The 19,174-nt window shown below is 48.3% G+C and overlaps 2 protein-coding genes across 2 annotated transcripts in view; both read left to right on the top strand.

Annotated features, from left to right (window-relative positions):
- The window catches only part of Eef1akmt2 (EEF1A lysine methyltransferase 2), a 93,666-nt gene that overhangs the window by 42,558 nt on the left and 31,934 nt on the right, over positions 1 to 19,174 (top strand). The window lies entirely within an intron of this gene.
- Positions 16,732 to 19,174, top strand: part of Fam53b (family with sequence similarity 53 member B) — a 91,069-nt gene continuing 88,626 nt past the window's right edge. The window contains exon 1 of the mRNA XM_075972547.1: positions 16,732 to 16,959. The gene's annotated coding sequence lies outside the window, so the exon portion shown is untranslated. The remainder of the gene's footprint in view (positions 16,960 to 19,174) is intronic.

Here is a 19,174-nt window from a genome sequence, read left to right as displayed (position 1 = left end):
AAATGGGCAAGGTTACTGTGCACTTTTCTTCGTTAGATCTGAGCCAAGGTCTAGCAAACAGGGACACAAGGTCTAACGGGAATAGTAAATGTACCTGGATATTACTGGCTAGTTAAGAAGCAGTGGACTGACATGTTACAGATAGTTCCCACTTTCTATCAGCCAGGCTTGATTTCTTTGATTGCCTGCGGTAAGTTAACTACCATTTATATTGTTTGATGTTGAGTAATAGTAGTTTATCCAATTGGTCCTTAGTTGACAAAAGAATGTGTGACGGCACAGTGAACACTGTTTATGCTAGTCTACAAAACATGTCTTCAACCTTCTCATTGATGACTAAGTGAACAGCTTCAGAGTGCCTAGCATGTTTGTAGAACTGTCAGACCACAGCCCTGCTGCTTTTTTAGTTGATCCCAAGAAATTTCAGATTTTTTTTTTTGATCACCTACTCTGAGTCTTGCTATGTAGTTCTGACTGCTTAAATTCACTGACTTCAAACTAACAGGGAGCCTCCTGCCTCTGCCTTCTTACTTCTATTTTTTTTTTTTTTTGGTTTTTCGAGACAGGGTTTCTCTGTGGTTTTGGAGCCTGTCTTGGAACTAGCTCTTGTAGACCAGGCTGGTCTCGAACTCACAGAGATCCGCTTGCCTCTGCCTCCCGAGTGCTGGGATTAAAGGCATGCGTCACCACCGCCCGGTTGCCTTCTTACTTCTAGGATTACAAGCCTTTGTAGTAAATTGTAGCTTTTGAATCTTTATTTATTTTTTTCCTGAGCATCACTGTAGTTCTGGCTGCCTCAGCTTTCCAAGTGCTGAGATTATTGCTGCCATGCCCAGCAAGTATTTGTGCCATTTTAAAGATATGTCTTTAAAGCCTGAGGTCTTTTTAGAACAGGCTATGATCAAGGTGGTTTAACAGAATAATGATAGAGTAACCTTGTTTCTTACCAAGTCTTGAGATTTTTTTCTTTTGTCCCTCACCTGTAAATTCTTTAAAATAGGAAGTCAAGTTCTCATTCATATGAAACCTAGGACATCATGCATGCTGGTCAAGCACTCTACCCCTGAAGCTAATACCTTCCTGCTCTGTAGTCATATCCATTCCTTTATGCTTCAGGTATGGGTGAACTACACCTGCAGGAGAACTCATACAAAACTGGCAGGGAAGGAAAACAAAGAACCAGGTGAGCCGGGTGGTGGTGGTGCCCATGCCTTTAATCCCAGCACTCGGGAGGCAGAGGCAGGCGGATCTCTGGGAGTTCGAGGCCAGCCTGGTCTACAGAGCTAGTTCCAGGACAGGCACCAAAGCTACAGAGAAACCCTGTCTCGAAAAACCAAAAAAAAAAAAAAAAAAAAAACAAAAACAAAAACAAAAAAAAAACCCAGGTGAATCTCATCCTTCTAAAAATGACAATGGCGTGAATGAAAACAAAAGGCCTTAGTGTTTGGATACAGCAGAATGACAAACTGTTGGAGAGTGAAAAGATTCACAAGCTTGCAGCCTGGGTGAATGTTGTCATGGTGTTCCAGTCCCTCCTGATAGACCCAGAGACAAAATTCCCCCCTTTGGATTTTAAAACTAAAAGATTCAGGATTTAGATTGTAAATTTAAACCTGTGAAATCATGAACTATTCCTGGTTCCTCGATAATGAATGGAAAATGTCCTGTTGTCCTTTTGAGGGGAATAGGAAGGATATCAGTAGTTTTTAACTTACCAGCATGGCCAAATTAAAAATAGGTTTACCTTGAGGCGGTGCCTTATACAATAGGCTCAACAGGGAAAAATATTTTGGGTTTGTATTGTAAATACTAAATGAATTCTAAAGAATAAGAAAAAGCTTGAAGTGTTTTTCTGTTTTGTTTTGTTTTATTTTGTTTGAGACAGGGTTTCTCTGTGCAACAGCCCTGGCTGTCCTGGAGCTTGCTCTATAGATCAAGCTGACCTTTAACTCACAGAGATCCTCTTGCCTCTGCCTCCCGAGTGCTGGATTAAAGGCGTGCACCACCACTGTGCCTTGTTTTAGCTGCTTTTGGTGGAGTGACAGGAAAATTTTGTAAATGAGTAGTTGTGTGGTAGTGACGCTAAAGTCCACTTCAGTTTCTGTCACAAATACATCAGAGGGTATGTTTTTTGTAAAAATTTTTTAAGAATTATTCTGTGTGTATAAATATTTTGCCAGCATGTTTATGTGTGCACCATGTGTGTGCTTGGTGGCTGTAAAGGCCAGAAGAGGGCATTAGATCCTCTGGAACCATCATTAAAATGGTGGGATTGAACCCAGGTCCTCTACAAAGGCAATAAATAAGTGCTCCAAACTCTTCAGACTCCAGCACCCTAGGTTTTCGAAGCTTAGTATTGGACTAATAAGACTGGCTTAGTAAGCTTTCATATGCTTTTATTACACTTTTCCCTATTTGTTTACTGTTAATAAGCCTCAATGTCTGCTTTTCATCCCTCTGTTTTCTTGTAGCACATCATCGTAATAATAATAGTCAGTAGGAACTTTAAAAAAAGTTACTACCAAATTGTTTGAATTTTCAAGTTTTAACTCTCACTGAGTTCTTTTTAGCTTGCCTTACCCAGAGGTCTTCCGTCCAGAGTTGCAAGCGTGACATTTGCTGTGTTTTCAGCACCTGCCAACTTGGAAACTAGGATTTGTGCTCAGGACATAGGCTTACAACCCACACTTTGTGGTGCACAATGCCGTCCCAGCTGGCATGCTTTCGTACCTCAATGGTGCTAGACATTCGGTTACCAAGCAGCACAGCTTCGCATGTGCAGATTTCAATAGTCATTCCTCTCCAAACTGCTTTCAACTCTTATTTTGTATCAAAGGAATGAGATTAGTATCATTAAATTCACTGCTGTGGTTATTTTTCAATGAAAATAAATTTGATTTATTTTTGGATTTAAAAATACAATTTTCCTCTTAAGAATTGAAATGCTTCTAAATTGGCTAAAATGTCATGTGCTTTATATATCTAGCACACAAATATTATAGCCTAAGGTTGTAACTTATTTTCATAGGTGGATAAAAAGCATAGGAAAAAAACGAAAGGATCCGTGTATTATAACATGTTTCTTACATAGGTAGGCCTATTCGTTGTAATTCAGTGTAGATGTGGTAAAAAATGCAGACTTTTTATGAGTAAGATTCACATAAGAAAATTGCCCCATGATGGGCCCAGATTTTGCCTTCTAAATCTGACCAAAAACTTTACATATTTTCCAAAGAAGTATTTTTTATCAACTCGCTCTCAGTAGCCAATCTCTTTGAAAACATTTCAGGTGGATTTGCTGATGTCTGTCTTCCCATAATCTATTATAAGCAATTTTAAAAGGTTTTGCTTGGAAAAAAAAGGTCTTTTCAGATGTAGAAAGAACAGTGTGAAATGTGAGTGACTGGCTTTTGATACAACAGTGTGACAAAGAGGCAGTGGCTTTTAGAAGCTGAATAAAGGGGTTGGTACACAAGCATCTGCATACTGCTGTTGGGCCCAATGTATAACATGTCTAACATGTTTAGTTCACTTTGTTACCCTAAATGAATTCCTATGGTTAGTCTCTTACAAGTTTTAGTGGTGTACTCTTAGACATAGGTATAGATAGATGTGAAACTGAACAGTTACTGGCACTGACTTCAAACTTCAAAGCTTAGTTCTTTGTTGTTTGAACATCACAGAACATCACACTGATGTGGTTCTAAAGGCATAAAAATAAAACATACACTAACTGCCTTAGACACTCCTTAGTATATATCAAATGCAACCTTTACCCTCTCCACAGATGTGCTTAGGTGAACACTTCTTTAGCTTGTTGATACAAGTTATAGTTGGTTACACCCTTTCTTAATAAAATACACCCTTATTGTCTCCTGTTGCTTAAGAGGTCTGAGCTTGGAATTGAGGAGCTGTAACAGGGATACTCAGTGACAGACTGCACATACAAACAGCCCTCTATTTGCTAGTCCTTCTTTTGGGGGAAAGCCAAAAGAACCAGTATTGCTTTATTTATCCCTGGGTCCCATATTGGTCTTAGAGCAAGAGACAAAGTAATCCTTGCATTTTATACTTTCTGGGATGTTGCATGGTTTTAATCAGGTTAGTATTTATCCAGGATAGTGGCAGAATTACAAGTGGTCGTTTTTTAGATTTGTGGACTTATTTCTGAATTGGCCTATGAATTTGTGTTTAGGCGTCTGGTTGTACTCTATAAATCTGGTTCTGATTTGGTTGACCATTTAAGCGTGAACAAAGGTAGACAGTCGAACTCTCTCCCTCTTCCCAGCTGCTGTTTACCTAATCTTAAATTCAGTTGACTGGCTTTGTGTCTATTCTAAAGGAAACAAAACTTTAATACAGCAGCTTTGTGGACAGAACTTTTTATAATAAGAGACCACATTTAACGTTAAGAATCAAATGTGTGATAACTTTTATAGAGGACTGACATAAGCCTTAATGTATATGTCTTTTTAGTGTTGAAGATTGAGATTTAGACAACTACATTGGAAAGTTAAGCAGGAGTTTTAGTCCTAGGTACTGTCAGGAAAGGCTAAGAACCAGAAAAACAGGCTGTTTAGGGTTGGAAAAAGAGGTGTTAGAGCAAAGGAACTGCCCCATAACCCCCATCTTTGGAATTTCATGAGACTAACATGGTCCTGAAAGCTACAAGAATAATGGTTGCAATAATTGTTTCCAGGCGTAGGACCCCTGGCATCTTGATTTTTTAAGTTGACCCAATGAACTAGTAATTGCAGGGATAAACTGAATGTTTGCCAGCAGGAGTCACTCTAGGCCTCCCAATAAAGTTAGTGCATTAAACTCGATCCTTAACAGCGCTTGGAGGCTAAGGTGGTGGTACTGAGATAAGGTGACTTTCTGGAAGGGAAATGACATTAAGTATACCTTCCTTTGACAGAACACGTGGTTCTTATTCCTAATTGGCTCATAACAAATTTAAAAAAGAAAATAATGTCTTTTGGATATGAGCGTCTTTGTATTCTAGATGTTAGGACACTTCGGCTTCCTTGGAGTGATCTGATTGTGTTCACATCATCTCTGAGATGAACAGACTTTTTCTGATGAGCATCTTAATCTTATGGCAGAATCTCTAGAATGAACTGTAGTCAGTCTGAATGAGGTTAGCTCATGCTCTTCTGGAAAGAATAGGTCCAGTGTGGTGACAAACTGAAATATTTCAGCAATAGCCATGAAATCTGATAGTTTTCCCAAGTGCACACAAACTCAAAAAGTTAATTGTTCATTTATGTTTGATACTGGGATTTCAACATTGGATTAAAACCAATTAAATGTTCCTAGAAGCAACAGAAAAAGTTTCCTGATTTATGAATAGAACCATTCAAACGGTGCAGACACAATCCATGTAAAGTAATGAGGTGTTTTGTTTTTTTGGCAAAGGGGAACGCAAATCGGGCATAGGGACTTAAAAAACAACTCTAAAAAAATCTCTTTTTGGATACAAGGTTAATAACACACATCAGCAGGAAGGAGTGATAGGAAATCTAGGACTTCGTTTCACAAGGAACATAGTCCCCTCCCCCAGGTGAGCCGCACAATGAAAATACTCTGCTTATTCTATCAGGGTTACATTCCTGCACTTAAGTCAACATCCTAAGTTACAGAACTAAACATGCCCTGCCTCTGCTTAGCAACCGCAAATCCTTCCTTCGCCAGTTGCATGTATTTTGGATGTGGCATCTGAAGAACAAATTCCTCTATTTCGATCGCACCCAAAGTCAGGAACAGTGCTTTATTATCCTAAAGTGTGGCCGTTCCAGGGCCCTCCCCCATCCCTTGCGATCCTGTTCGCCCTAGATAGGATCCCTTCTTTTAAACTGCGAAGCCTAACCCGGAAGCTGGCCCATGCGGCCTGGGTTTCGGTCTTGACTCGTGCGGGGCTATTTCCCGCGAACGGGGCCTCCAGGCGCGAGGGACGAGCGGTGCGGGTTCGCTGGACACCCGGCACCCTGCCGGAGGCGCGCCGCGACCCCCCCACTCCCCGCCCACCGGCGGCTGCGCGCACTGCACCTCGTAGCGGCACGCCGGGCGCCCGGGCCGCGACGCCGCCCGCACAGCGCCGCTGAGTTCACGCAGCCGCGGTCGGGCGGCCCGGCGGCGGCACTGTCGGCCTGGCCGAGGCCAGTTAAAGGGACGAGTTGCAAACAGTTCAGGAAGTGACAAGTCGATTTCCTCCTCCCCGGGAGCCGCTCGGTACAAAGCGCTCGGCGCCGGCAGGAGAGCGTGCGCACGGCAGACGCGGGCGGGCAACCCGGACGACTTGGCGAGCACTAGCTGTGACGGCCCCCGTCCGGCGCGCACAGTAAGCGACCCGGCTGGGCAACCGCGCCTGGGGGCTGGTCCGGAGCGGGGTCGGTGCGTGCTCCGGGCGCCTGTGGGGTAGCCCGGTTCGCGTGCGCTGCGCTCTCTCTTTTCTTCCCCAGTGCTGCTGGCTTTCTTCCCCTCTTTCTCCTTGTTAGGCGGCGGATCGGGTGGTTTCTGCTGGCGCCCAGTCTCGTTTGCCCTGGTGCAGGCGTGAGACTTGTCAGCGCGCAGGCGGGGGAAGAGCAAACCTGGAGCTGCAGAAAAGTCTGTGCTCCGCGGGGTGGGCAGCCGGCCGCGGAGACTGCTGCGTCCTGGGCAGCCTCCTCTGAGGCTCAACTTGAGCCACGGCTTGTGGCAGTAGCGAAGGCGCTGAGCCCCGAAGTTCTGCATCGTTTGCAGACAACTCTTTTGTTCGCGGAAGTTTACACCCGCCACCCCCGGGATGTGGGTGCGCAGGGACGACTCCAAAACTGTCCGACTGGCCCGAGAGGTGGCGAAGGGGGTGAGAGGGCGCTTTGCCTCGCGAGGGAAAGCCGGCGGCGTGGCTGCGGCCAGGGCTTGCCTAGTGGGGGTCGCCTGTGCTGGCGTGGTTTTTGCACATGGCGAAGAGGGCCAACCGTCACAGAATACTAGTCTAGTCACATTTTTTGCCATTCCTTGATTTGCGAGCCGGTGGAAGTCAGGTTCCCAACTAGGGGTTTCTCTTGGTGGGACCGGGACGAAAGAGGCTTGGAATCCCAGAATCCGAAGAGGTCTGTGGTTTGAGTTGCCCTCAGTGTCTTCTCGGGCACCCCCCACCCCCACCCCTCGTAGCTCCTCTTACACCTCCGCACCAGGGAAACAATGCTTGGGGTGCGGGACATGGTCCTAGAATTGCGTGGGCAGGCTTGCTCTGGACCGTCGCCTTCGGACGCTCCTTGATGCCAAGCGTGCTCCTTCTGACCGCCGGGTTCATTAACACGTACTGTACTTAGTACCATGGCGAACAAAGAAAACCTCTTTGCAGCATTTGGTGAATGGGATTCTGCCTCCTATAGGCCACACTCTTGAGTATTCCATACGGTAGAATCCGGACTCCGTGGTGTTGGGAAAGTGGCCCCCGCCGTGGGTTGCATTCCGGTGTTGGCCCCTGGGCAGGGCATTTGTGCCGCCGCCACCGCCACCGCCTCCGTGGTGCTTGTCTCGCAGGAGTTGGTGCAGATGGAGCCTGGCTGAAGGTTGTTCAACAGGAACAAATGTTTGTTGAATTGTTGGACGGTGGAGAAAAGGGGCTGTTTTCTGTTGACTGCTTCAAGAGTTGGAATGGCATTGTTTATTGGCTCAGGAAGCCAGGCAAACGTCTTGTGCTCCTTCAGCTTATTAGCAGACCTCCAAATGACATGCTAGCATATGTGTTCCCAGCAGTCTCCACGCCTGGAAGGGGGAATCCCTCCTTGCTGAATCCTGGACTCCAGTTTAAAAAGATGCGATTTGATTTGAGGTCCTAGGAAAGAGTGGAGTTTGCCCACCCCTGAAACTCACTGCTCCTGACTGGGCAAGGTTTTGGTTTCATTTTAATTTGTCCACTTAGCAGGGATTTATCTCAGTTACAGTTTTGACAGTGAGTTGAAGGTCTGGAGCTATTTCACCACCACCACCTGCCCTTTGCTGTGCACTAGATTAGCAGAAAACAACTAACTTGTTCCAGGTGATAGACCCCTGCTAGTTAAAGATGGTTTGAGTCGTCAGTTTACTAAATGTAGCTGTACATCCAGGAGTGTACAGATCCAGCTTCTTGTAAGCAAGAAGTCTATCTAAGAGGCTTGGGGAATGCCGATGGGTTTCTCCCAAATGTCCAAACAGGGACCACGATGCGCCGAAGACCAGTTCAAAGCTGCTCTGCTCGGGGACTTGTTATTTTCCTCCTCAGAAGACGAGCTTGTTGTATGTTCATTTTAACATCAGAGCAAGTATCATGGAAAAGCTGGCGTGCGATTGCTGAGATGTGGACTTAAGGGTGTTCGAGGCAGGATAAGTGGGGTAGTTTACTGTTTTGATTGATAATGATTCTAATCAGTTTCTCCCCTTTTAGCATAGTAGGTATGTGAGGGAAAGGGCTTTAGATAGATACTTCAAGGGGAATCACTCAACTGATATTTTTACAGGAAACCCTGGTATTTCCTGGTCTGTCTGTCTGTCTGTGTGTCTCTCTCCCTCCCTCCCTCCCTCCTAATCTTTCTTTTGCACCCTGTTGATTGCTTCGGTGTCCCCTAGCGTTCCCGTCCTTTAGTTCCGTAGAAGCTGGGTTTGCTTTAAGTGAGTCCCTTTAGCCAGTGTCTGACCCTTGGTGAGAGCTCAGCCAAGGCTGTTCTGGCCAGCTAGCTCTCTCCTCCCCTTCATGGGGAGCTATGTTTAAATACTGTCAGCAGGGGACACTGTGGAGCAAACCTGGTGCCTGCAGAGCGCTTTAAAATGCACACCCTTCTCAACCCACTCCTCTCCAGCTGGCACTGAGGACTGAGGGCTGGGTCCACAGACTTGGTTGATCTGTCATTCGGGCGTGAGACTTTCTAGGGTTAAATTATTCACAGTCTGGAAAACTTATTTGTGCCCTTGAGAGGAAAAAAAAAAAGACTTAAATCCCCAGGTCAGCCCAACCCCCGTCATTACCACAACCACCATGCACACCTCTCTGATGTGTAATAAAAGAAACCTGCAGGCATAATTTGTTATGTAATATGCTGATAGTACAAGTTTTGGTTTTATATGGAAACCAGATGTGGACAGATGTGGACAGGCTCTGTTTAATTGATCCAGCAATGAGGGGAGGGGGGCGTTAATAGATTAAGTAGTTCTGCAAACCCCAAAGGTGGTTTGTTTTTGTTTGAACTTCAGGGGATAGCCCCAATCTCGGGGCTTTCTTGAGGTTTTTGCCTCTCTGCTTTTGCTTTGCTGCAGCTGTCCTTGTCGTAGACTCCTCCTCTCTCGAAAGAACCCGTTTGTTGCCAACACGAAGCACATGGCTGGGTCTGGCTGGGCTCAGTGCTGCTTAGCTCTGCTGGGCTCCATTCCTCCTCTCCTTGTCCAGCTGCTGCCCTGCCCTCCACGCTTCAAAACAGAGCCTGCCCAGGGACTTGGGTGCTGCCAGAAATGCTGACTGCTCTCCTTTCTTAAACATCGTCCCAGAGGCGTTTGTGTTCACACTTGCTCAATGAATACATTTTTCCAAAACTCATGCGCTCACTCCCCTTCTCTGGTTAGTTTCTGTTTGTTTCCTGCCTGACTTCATGAAGGTTTTTCTTTTTCTTCTTTTTCTTCTATACACCACAGTCACCTTTATTATTCTCCAGGGTTGGGGCACTGCTTAGTAATAGCTGACCCCATTAACAGTAGCTTCACTGCTTGCTGGGATGTGAACTCTGGAAACAAACCCAGGGGCTTAGATATGCTGATGTGCCCTGAGACTTGCTTAGAAAATTTTTGTTTTAGTGCGGTTTACATTAACATGATTAATGACCACACCACTGAAAAGTCTATATTCAAAAGCAGTTTCCATTCCCTCGGGTTCTTCATATGGTGACGTAATTGTCTGTGCCAAACAACACTGTTTTCAGGTAACTCCTTGGACTTAACCTCCAGTGCACATGGTTTTTGCTGAAGGTTCGGCCTTTGTACATTTGGGGCTGTGGTTTTGATGGTTTCTGTCTTAATCTTAAGGAAACCTGGGTCAGAGGGAACTTGTATTCTTGTCTATGAAAATATTCTGAGGTTCTGAGCAGAAATTAATGCCTTGCTGATAAAATGGGAGAAACTTGGCTTCAGGATGTTTTGGAGCGGGTGCTGGGAGGCTGGAGCCAAGGACAAAGTTATCCCCCCACCTCCAAGCGAATGGTGACACTTGAGCTTTTCTGGAAAAAAAAATAGAGATGTCCTTGATCCCCACCCCCCACCCCCATGGTAGTTGTTAAATGCCAATTGATTGAGAGGGAAAATGCTGATGGGTGGGTCTGAAAGCAGCCTTAGGAACCCGAGAAAATAAAAACACATTTGAAGGACTCTGGGAGATTTTGCATTTCAAAGGGTCTACCTTGTAGACTTTCACATCACGTCAGGGGTTACAGAGAAGTGTGACAGGCACCCCCACTCTTTTAACTGGTCTCTCTCTCCTGCTGTGGGGGGCTGTTGGGGAAGCTGTCTTTTGCATGGGGGGATGGGAGCAGTGTGGCCAGATCTTGCTGGGACATCGTGGAAAGCAGGAGCACCTCCGAGGCATTTGTGGGTCTCTAGAGGGGCTTTTCCCGCAGTAGCACTCTCAGGGAGGTGACAGCAAAGCATGTTGGTAAACAGCCAGTTTGACCCCAGGATGGGGTGGCAGGCCAGCCGCTGACTCCTCCGCCGCTCTTTCCATCTCCCATTGTACAAAGAGATTCTCTCTGTGCTGATGGGATGCTGTCCCCAAGGCTGTAACCCAGACAAGCCCCCCCCCCCCCCCCTTCAGCCTGGCCTCCCCGTGCACAGCCAGCCTGTGCTGAAGAAGAAACTGAGGCTCTGCTAGGCCGGGTACCTGATCCAAGGCCACACAGCTAGAAGGCAGAGAAGCCGGCAGCACCAGCTGAGGCTGGCCGGCCCCACAGCCTGCTTTTCCCCTAACCTACGCTATCTAAGTGATACCAGCTAGAGAACTTAGAGGCTCTCGTTCTGTTTCATCTCAAAGCATAAATTTTGTTTGGTCTTGTTAACACAGCAGTGAAACTTAGAAATTTTAACTGCCCCCCCCTTTCCTATGGTTTTTCTTTTCTTTCTTTCTTTCTTTCTTTAATTGAACTCTGAGTTGTTTCTTCTGCAGGCCCAAAGTCAGGGCCTTAGCTGGGAAGACTGAGATGTTTTGCTTGAACTTTACAAAAGACAGATTCACAAGAAAATGTAATTATTCCCAGTGACCTTCTGGGGGAAACAGGAAGTAAATTTGGCAGCTCCAGCCTCACCATTTATTCAGATTCCATTTTTTTTCCACTCAAGAGGTTGTTAGAAGGGCTTCCAAAGCCGTGTGTGTGCATGCTTTTTAATCTAGCTTTTTATTTTTTAAATTTGTAATTCAGACGTCTCAAAGTAAATTACGTTGTGGTCCTTGCCACCCCAGGTTTGTACAGTATCATATTTTGTTTGCATGTCTGAAGTAATCAGAGAACACAATTGCACATCTTCCAGCACAGGGGAACTGGGTCTGCCCCTGCCAGGGCTGGGCAGACTCCTCATCCCCAGACAGATGGTTCTGCACTGGCTAGTCTCAGTGTGGACGTGCTGTGGGGGAGTGGCCCTCAGCAAGGCCTGCCTGCCTGGGTCTCCGACCTTTCTCTAAAGAGCCTGTGGGGGAGGGCTAGCTCCCTGTGTGCTGAGTTTCTAGAAGGCAGTCCTTACGCATGACTGTGAATTACTTACTGTAGAGGTTTCAAAAAAGCCAGTTGCCTGGACTCAGGCCTGATTATGTCACGACTTGTACGAATGGCTAGGGCTGGGGGAAGGGATCAGGGACTCAAGCACTGGTATTTCTAAAGTTCCTGAGTTGATTCTGTTTGACAATCCAGGGACCAGAGTAGAACCTGCCTATTTTGGTCTCTTTAGCCGGGGTTTAGGAGCCTTCTTGTAAAGGAGTGGAGCAAAGTCTTTGGAATTTTCCACTGCTGTCTTGTCTCTGAAGAAGGATCTGAAAGGTACCCACCTCTGGGCGAGGTGCCCGCTGTGGATGTCACCCAGGTAGTTCCTGTTTCTCTTATGGGCACCCAGTCCCTGCTTAGGGTTCCTGAGATCTCTGAGGTACCTTCCTCAGACCTGGGGAAGGCCAAGAGGCTGCCCAGACTGTGGTTTCGGGGTAGTTTCTCAAGCAGGCTTTCTCTGCACTTTCTGGAAGAGGTAGTACATGATGCTCCCTTCGGGGAGGCAAGATGCAGTTTAGGTCCAGAGCACATCTTGGTAATCTTCCCATGAGAATGAGGGTCAGACCTGGCCACAGCTCACAGCTCCGAACCGTCCTCCCACTGCCATCCTTAGGGTTACAGTACGGAGACTTGGCCAGTGGCCTTGGCGAGCAAGAGCTCCTTTCACCTCCCAGTTCAGGCATTTGGAAGAGAGAGGTAAAGGGACTCCTGGGATCACATGCCAATCCTGAGAGGAGTAAGCCTGCATCTCTGCAATCCGTAGCCCTACTGCCCTACCACTGTGATCTCATCTGGGCCTCAGACCATCTGTTTTCACACAGGTCAGCGGGCTGACCAAATCCCACGTTCTTCAGCCAATCAGCGCACACACACTTGCTTTGGGGTGACAGTGACTGCCGTGGTCTTCTCTGCCTACACACCCTTAGCTCTGCTGAAAGGCAGGTGGGTCAGTGTGCCCAGTTGGTACTCTAGTGTTCCCTGCCTCGGAGATGGGTCTGGATGGAAAGGCCCGCGGGGAAGATGGACTTCCAGAAAAAGGCGTTGACCTCTTGGTCCCAAATCTGTGTGGCAGTAGGTTGCTTGGTCCTAGTACAGGGCACAGAGAGGGGAATTCTCCAGGACAGGTTTTTCCACGTTCATCTTGCAGGCGTTCACTGGGCCCTCCTGAGTGTCTGCCTTAGAGGTGGACGCCTCACTTCATTAGCGCTTGCTGCTCAGTGTACTGGCCCCGTGTTGTTTAGAGAAATCTCTTGCTCTCTTGAGAGTGTGGTTGGGATGTGATCCCAGCCTCTACCATACCATTCCTTCCCATCAGTGCAAGGGAAACAGGCATTCGGCTATAAGCAGTGTGCATTCCTGCCTGGAGGGGCCTTGGGTGGCCATGTGGTAGGTTGCTGCCGTCTGCTCTGTTCACCTTGTCCAATGGAGGCCACCTTCCCTCCCAGGCTGAAGCACAAAGTGCCCTGCCAGACAGAGCCCAGCTGGAAGAGGCCTTGCTTGTTCTGGCAGTCACACTGGCCAAGGGCCTAGGACTGGAGGGTGGTTCCATTGGCCGACTGGAAAGTCTTTATGCTTGTTTAGAGGTGAAAGCTAATGTCCCTTGCTGCTACCCATCCTTTGGGTAAGAGAAGAAGTCTGTCTCCTAGGGCCAGTGGGTGGGGTGTGTGTCTGTGATTCTGCATTTTTAAACGGTGTAGAGAATGCAAGGTAGACCCTCTTGGCATGGTTCGAGGGACTGGGCCCTGGGAACTGTGCCTCCTTGAAGTCCCCCTGGCAGTCATGTGACTTTCCTGGTTATAAGGTAGTGGGCATTGGACTGCTTCCTAGCTGGGCCTAATTTGTCTGCTATTGTCTCTGGACCTCAGGTGCCACAGCTTGCTTGCTTGGCTCCAGTGTTTTTAGGAGGATAAAGTTTGTGAAACTCCTGGTAAATAAATAGGAGGCAGGGGGCAGGGGATGGGACAGGACAGGGGCTATTGTTTCCACGTGAAGGATGTAAAATAGGAGGTGACTGGTAGACAGAGTTCTGTCATGGTCCAGGGCAGTGTGCAGTATACCGGGGCCTTTTTATGGGAGGGAGAAGAACTGGGGATGTTGAGCATCACAGAGGGACTTGGAGCGAATTGTAGGCAAAACCAGCATTCGTCTCTGGATCGGTGCCAGGTTCAGATCCAAGGCCTGCTGTAGGCCTGACTGTGTGCCCTGGAGCAGATAACTGCCTCCTTGGCTTCCCTCATCTGGAATATGATAACCTTCACCCTCTGGGTTGGGTACATGTAGAGTCCAGTGGCCATTAGTAGCAAATGTGTCACTGAGAGGACAGTCAGAGGACTCCTGGACTCATCCAGTAAAGGACACAGGGCGGAGCACGGAGACCTTAAGCTCTTCTAGACAGGCCTTTCCTCTGACCTGATAGTTTCTGCCCATAGGGCTTATGGCTTTTTCAGGAAGATGAGTCGAAATTATACAATTTAGTTTGTAGTGTGTGTTTTAAACAAGAGTTAGAAGTAGTGAAATCTTTTAAGCTTTCTCCTTAAGAAACTAGATCTTTGTTTATCAAAAGTGATTTCTCTGGGCTCATAGAAAATTAAATATATGCACGTATGATGATGATGATGATGTGGCCTCGGGATCTTGGCTCCTCTCTGCCTGACCACTGTGAGTAGATTCTCTAGAAACCGTGACTGCGTGCCCCTCTGGACAGATGGCGAGGGGCCCATCATCACTTGTCAGATTTGGTGGCCGAGCGTGTGCAGTTGATGTCACTGATAGGTGCCCCCTCCCTTTGGCTGGGGCATGGTCTCTGATGGTTTGTCAGCACCCTCTCACTGGAGGCTGTGGGGTTCAGTTGGAGCACTCTCCCCACCTCCTCTAGAACCCACCACCAGCACCTGAGCATGACCGCAGTCTCTTCAAGGAGCAAGAGTTCACTTCAGCTCATGAGTCCTCGAGCCAGTGACACAGGACAGAGACTGTATGCCTGGAATGCCTCTGTTGATGCGGGCGGCCCATTCCTGTGTGCATGTGTGGGTCCACCTGTGTGCAGGTGCATGTGGAGGCCAGAGGTCAGCTCAATAGTGTTTGTTTCTCAGGAGCTGTTCGTGTGTGTGTGGTGTGTGTGTGTGTGTGTGTGTGGCCTTGTGGCCTGCTATAGCTCACATCTGGAAGTCAGAGGACAACTTCATGGAATCGGCCCTCTCCTTTTCCCTTTATGTGTGTCCTGGGCATGGAGCGTAGGCTGGGCCGTGTCACTGGCTGTGTCTCAGGAGCATTTTACTATCAGCCACAGCTCAGCTTCCTGCAGGGAGGATGGAGTAGACAGTGTTATGTTTTTTCATTTGTTTCTTCTGTGAAACAGTTTCCCTGGGCTGGCTCCAAACTCACTGTGTAGCTAAGACTAGTTTTGTGGTCCTCCTGTCTCATCTTCCAGGAAGAGTCTAGAATTTTAGGTATATACTACCATACCCATCCACGTAGACATCTGCAATTTCCTGCTGTGCTTTCAGCAGTTTGGGGGGAACATCCCTTGAGAGAGGAAAACTTTTTTTTGTGTGGGATTCTGGGAGGGGCTTAAGTTCCATGCTGTAGCAGCCCCTTCCCCTTGGGGGTTGGCCTTAGTCTTTTGTCTTACTGCATTCCCTCTTTGAACCTGTCTCTGTTTCTGTGGAAAGCATGGAGGCTATCTGCCATAGTGATGGTATAAGGGCTCAGATGAGTTTGTCAGATCTGGCAGGTACCAGTCTGATACACTGTTAGGCCCTGAAGAGCTAAGAGGTGGAAGAATCAAATTCCATCTTCACAGCACTGAGGCTTGGGTTGTGCCAGTCCAACTGTGGTTTTTTTGCGGTTTCTACCGAGTGCCCCACAGTGTGATTAATGTAGTGGAGATATGCGGACACTGGTACCCATGAGTCACACAGTCCAGTGGAAGCTTAGGAATGTCACTTAGATCCAGCCGAAGGGTAGAGGCCAGGCCACCTTCTTGGAGGAGGTGGCATTTGACTTGAATCTTAGGGATGAGCAGAGGTGTGGTCAGATGAAGACAAGGAGCCAGGCAGGCCAGAGAAAAGTTGTCTGTGCAGAAGGCACCGCAGCAGCAGGAAGCCATCTCTCAGACACTTGGGACCCTGAGCACCAGGTGAGAAACGTGCAGATGGGAAAAGCTAAGCTGGCTGAGGCCAGGGTGGCCTCGGAGTATCAAGTTGAAGGGGTCTGGACTTTGAACGCCCAAGGGTTAGGAGCTGGGAATGCCAAGCTAATGCTTGCGGGTTCGAAGGCTCTGTGTCTAGGGAGTGACAGCATAGGGCAGACCGGGGATCACTGAGTGACCTAGGAAGGATGTGGTCCACAGTGACAAGAGACAGGTGAGGGCCAGTGGTAAACACCAGGTGGTTAGACGCCACCTGATGACTAAGACCCAGTTTACACTGAAGCTGAGTCTGCCTGCGTGCATATCTGTGCAACTCTGGAATGCAAGCCACAGGCTTGGGTCCATCATCTCCAGTCAGCTCCACCAGGTGCCATCTTCTTGGTAATACTGACTGAGGGTCCTGCTCTTTTGACTTTGGAACAGGCTCAAGACTATCCCTACACTGCCCGTATGACCTGCGGTGACACGGTCTAGTTTATTTTAGTCACAATGAGCATTCAGTGGGCCACCTGGTACTCGTAGGAGTGGCTCACATCTTACCCATGCCTGGACTGTAACAGTGTTTCAGCTTAGTGTGCATTAAAGAAGTCTGATTCACTGCAGAGCAACCCCACCCCGCCACCACCAAGGGGAGAAAAGCATCTCGTGTTGGTGAGATTGAAAAGGAGCTTCAGTGCCCCTTGGGCTCTGTTGAAGCATGTTCTCCAAGGGTGGGGGAGTTGCTGACACAGGCACTGGGGAATGGCCTGCCCGGGTCACCTGACTGCTGGCTGCTGGCCCTTCTGAGCCTCATGGCCCTCAGATGCCAGCCCAGATTCCAGGCCCAGTTGACTGTGTGGCATGTGACTCTGGCCCAGAGGAGGAGAAGGAAGAAAAATAAGGAAGCTGTGAGGAGGTAGCAGCCCGGCTTGGCTCTTTGGGTGTCTCTTCCAAGCCCTGTCGGCTTTGCTCATCATCGCGGACTACTGAGGTGGGACGGGACACTGAGCCTCCCGTTCCTCTCATTCCCAGGAAGGCTGGCACAGATTGGGCCTGACTGAACCTGGCTCAAAGGTGAGCTGTACTCTGCAGTGAAAGGGATGACATGGCCAGAACCGGAGGTGAGACCCAGTGTGGATCCGATGGCCAGTCCAACTCAGTGCGGTAGACCACAGCTGAACGGGGTGTAACTTGCCTTGGGGAGGCACTTTTTCTTTCTTTTAGGTTGTGTGACTTTTAGGCCTAGCCTTGTGCGTCCTAGAAAAGACTGTAGGAAGGTCACAGTTATGTGGCCTGGTTCTCTCTCTCTGACATAAGTGCATGGCCAGCAGTCTGCTCTCTTCCTCTGCAGAGAGCTTCCTGGCTTGGTAACTTCCTGCTGGGCTTTGAACCAATGATGTGACAAGCCTGACCCAGCCCAGTCCTTCCTCTGTATTTGGGAGAGAACAGCCAAGCACAGCCACGCCTGTGCAGTTGGTGGGAGAATTGAACATGGGAAGGGACATGGTGAGATGTCTGGACTGCTGGGCTTCAAGGATCCCTGGAGAGAGAAGGCCTAGTTTTCAGTGCTGAGCTGGGGCTGAGGAGAGAGCTGAGCCCAGTTGCTCCTCCCTGTGAGGCAGAGTGCCTACTCCCTGATTGGCCGTTGTTTAGTTTTGGGGGGTTGCTGCTGGTGCTAGGTTTGGCTCATAGTTGGTTGTGTTTTGCGGTTCTGGAGAAGGGGTGGTCCAAGTGACCTTTTCTTTGGTGCTGATAACCATGGTAGATAGACTGAGGAGAGGAAAAGGACCTTGGGTGGCCCTTTGTGCCTGGGTGGGACCGAAAGCTCCATCCCAAGTAGAGTAAGGAGCAAGTTTTCACTCTGTTCCTGTTGGAGCTGGCCTGATCCTGCGGAGGTCTGTGTGACTCTGGAAGGCGGTTCAGAGAACAGTGGCCAAGAACAGGACAGCCGTTTTCCATTTTGGAGGCCTCGTGGGAAGACGGTGCTGTGGTCAGCAGCCTGAATTCACCTGGCTCTCCAGTGTACCAGAGGTCGTGTGACCCGGGATCCTGCGTGGTAGAAGGGGAGGTACCATGGAAGGCTGTTCCTGCGCCTACTGGTGATGGCACGGAGTCCAGAACTTTACCCAGGGGAACTTGACGTCTTAGAACCCTTAAGATGTTATTGGCTCACTCTTTATTTTTAAAAACTTTTTATTTGATGTGTGTGTGTGTGTGTGTGTTTGCCTGTGTGTGTATGTCTGTATAGCACGCATGTGCCTGGTATCTGTGGAGATCGGAAGAGGGCCTTGAACTGGAGTTACAGATAGTTGCGAGCTTCCAGGGAGGTACCGGGAACTGAAACCCCATCCTCTGCAAGAGTAGCAAATGCTCTTCAACACTGGGCATCTCTCCAGCCATGACTGTGTGCTTCTGTATGCTTTCTTCCGCTGAAGTCCAGCACGGTACAAATGGTACAGTTGGTCAGGCAGTGCTTTGGTTGGGCCACCACCACTTGGGGTGACTTGAGAACAAGAGATCCTGGCAGAGAGCCAAGAACTAGGAGCCTGGTTGCATTTGACCTTGAGACCTGGTTGTATTTCTCTGGCTGGATTTTCCTCACCTGTAGCCTGGGAACCCACAGCAGTGGCATACATAATAGAGACATAGGATGGCGTGGGGCAGAGCCCGCAGGACTCTCCTGCTTTTGTTTAGTCCATCAATATGGCTGGTAGAGCTCCAGTGCTTACAGGGGTTGGGGAGGGTGAGCGAGGTGTTGAATGTGTTGTAGTCTTCTCTTTTAATCCCTTAACCACATTGGGAGGTGAGTGCTCTTGTTTTCGTTTGTGTGTGTGTGTGTGTGTGTGTGTGTGCGTGTGTGTGTGTGTGCGCGCGCGCGCATGTTTATCAATCAGACCAAGACCACACACATGTGCCAGCCTGTGCTCTCTCATTGAGCTGTATTGACACCTTTAAGGGTTAGCAGAATGTGCAGGTCTTGGTAACCATATGACAAAATCTGGCCCTCTGCTTGTTTGTTTGTTTGTTTGTTGTTCTTTGAGACAGGGTTTCTCTGCAGTTTTGGGGCCTGTCTTGGAACTAGCTCTTGTAGACCAGGCTGACCTTGAACTCACAGAGATCCACCTGCCACTGCCTTCCTAGTGCTGGGATTAAAGGCTTGCGCCACCACTGCCTGGCCTCTGCTTGCTTTTATAAATAAAGTTGTGTTGAAAGACAGCCACACCCATTTCTTAAAAAAAAAATCTATTTCTGTTATTTTCGGTTATGTGTAGGTGTGGGTATGTACCTG

Source organism: Microtus pennsylvanicus, chromosome 5 (assembly GCF_037038515.1).
Source record: "Microtus pennsylvanicus isolate mMicPen1 chromosome 5, mMicPen1.hap1, whole genome shotgun sequence".
Classification (NCBI taxonomy): Eukaryota; Metazoa; Chordata; class Mammalia; order Rodentia; family Cricetidae; genus Microtus; species Microtus pennsylvanicus.
The sequence above is the reverse complement of the archived record's forward strand: the minus strand, read 5'-3'. Positions and strand labels throughout refer to the sequence as shown.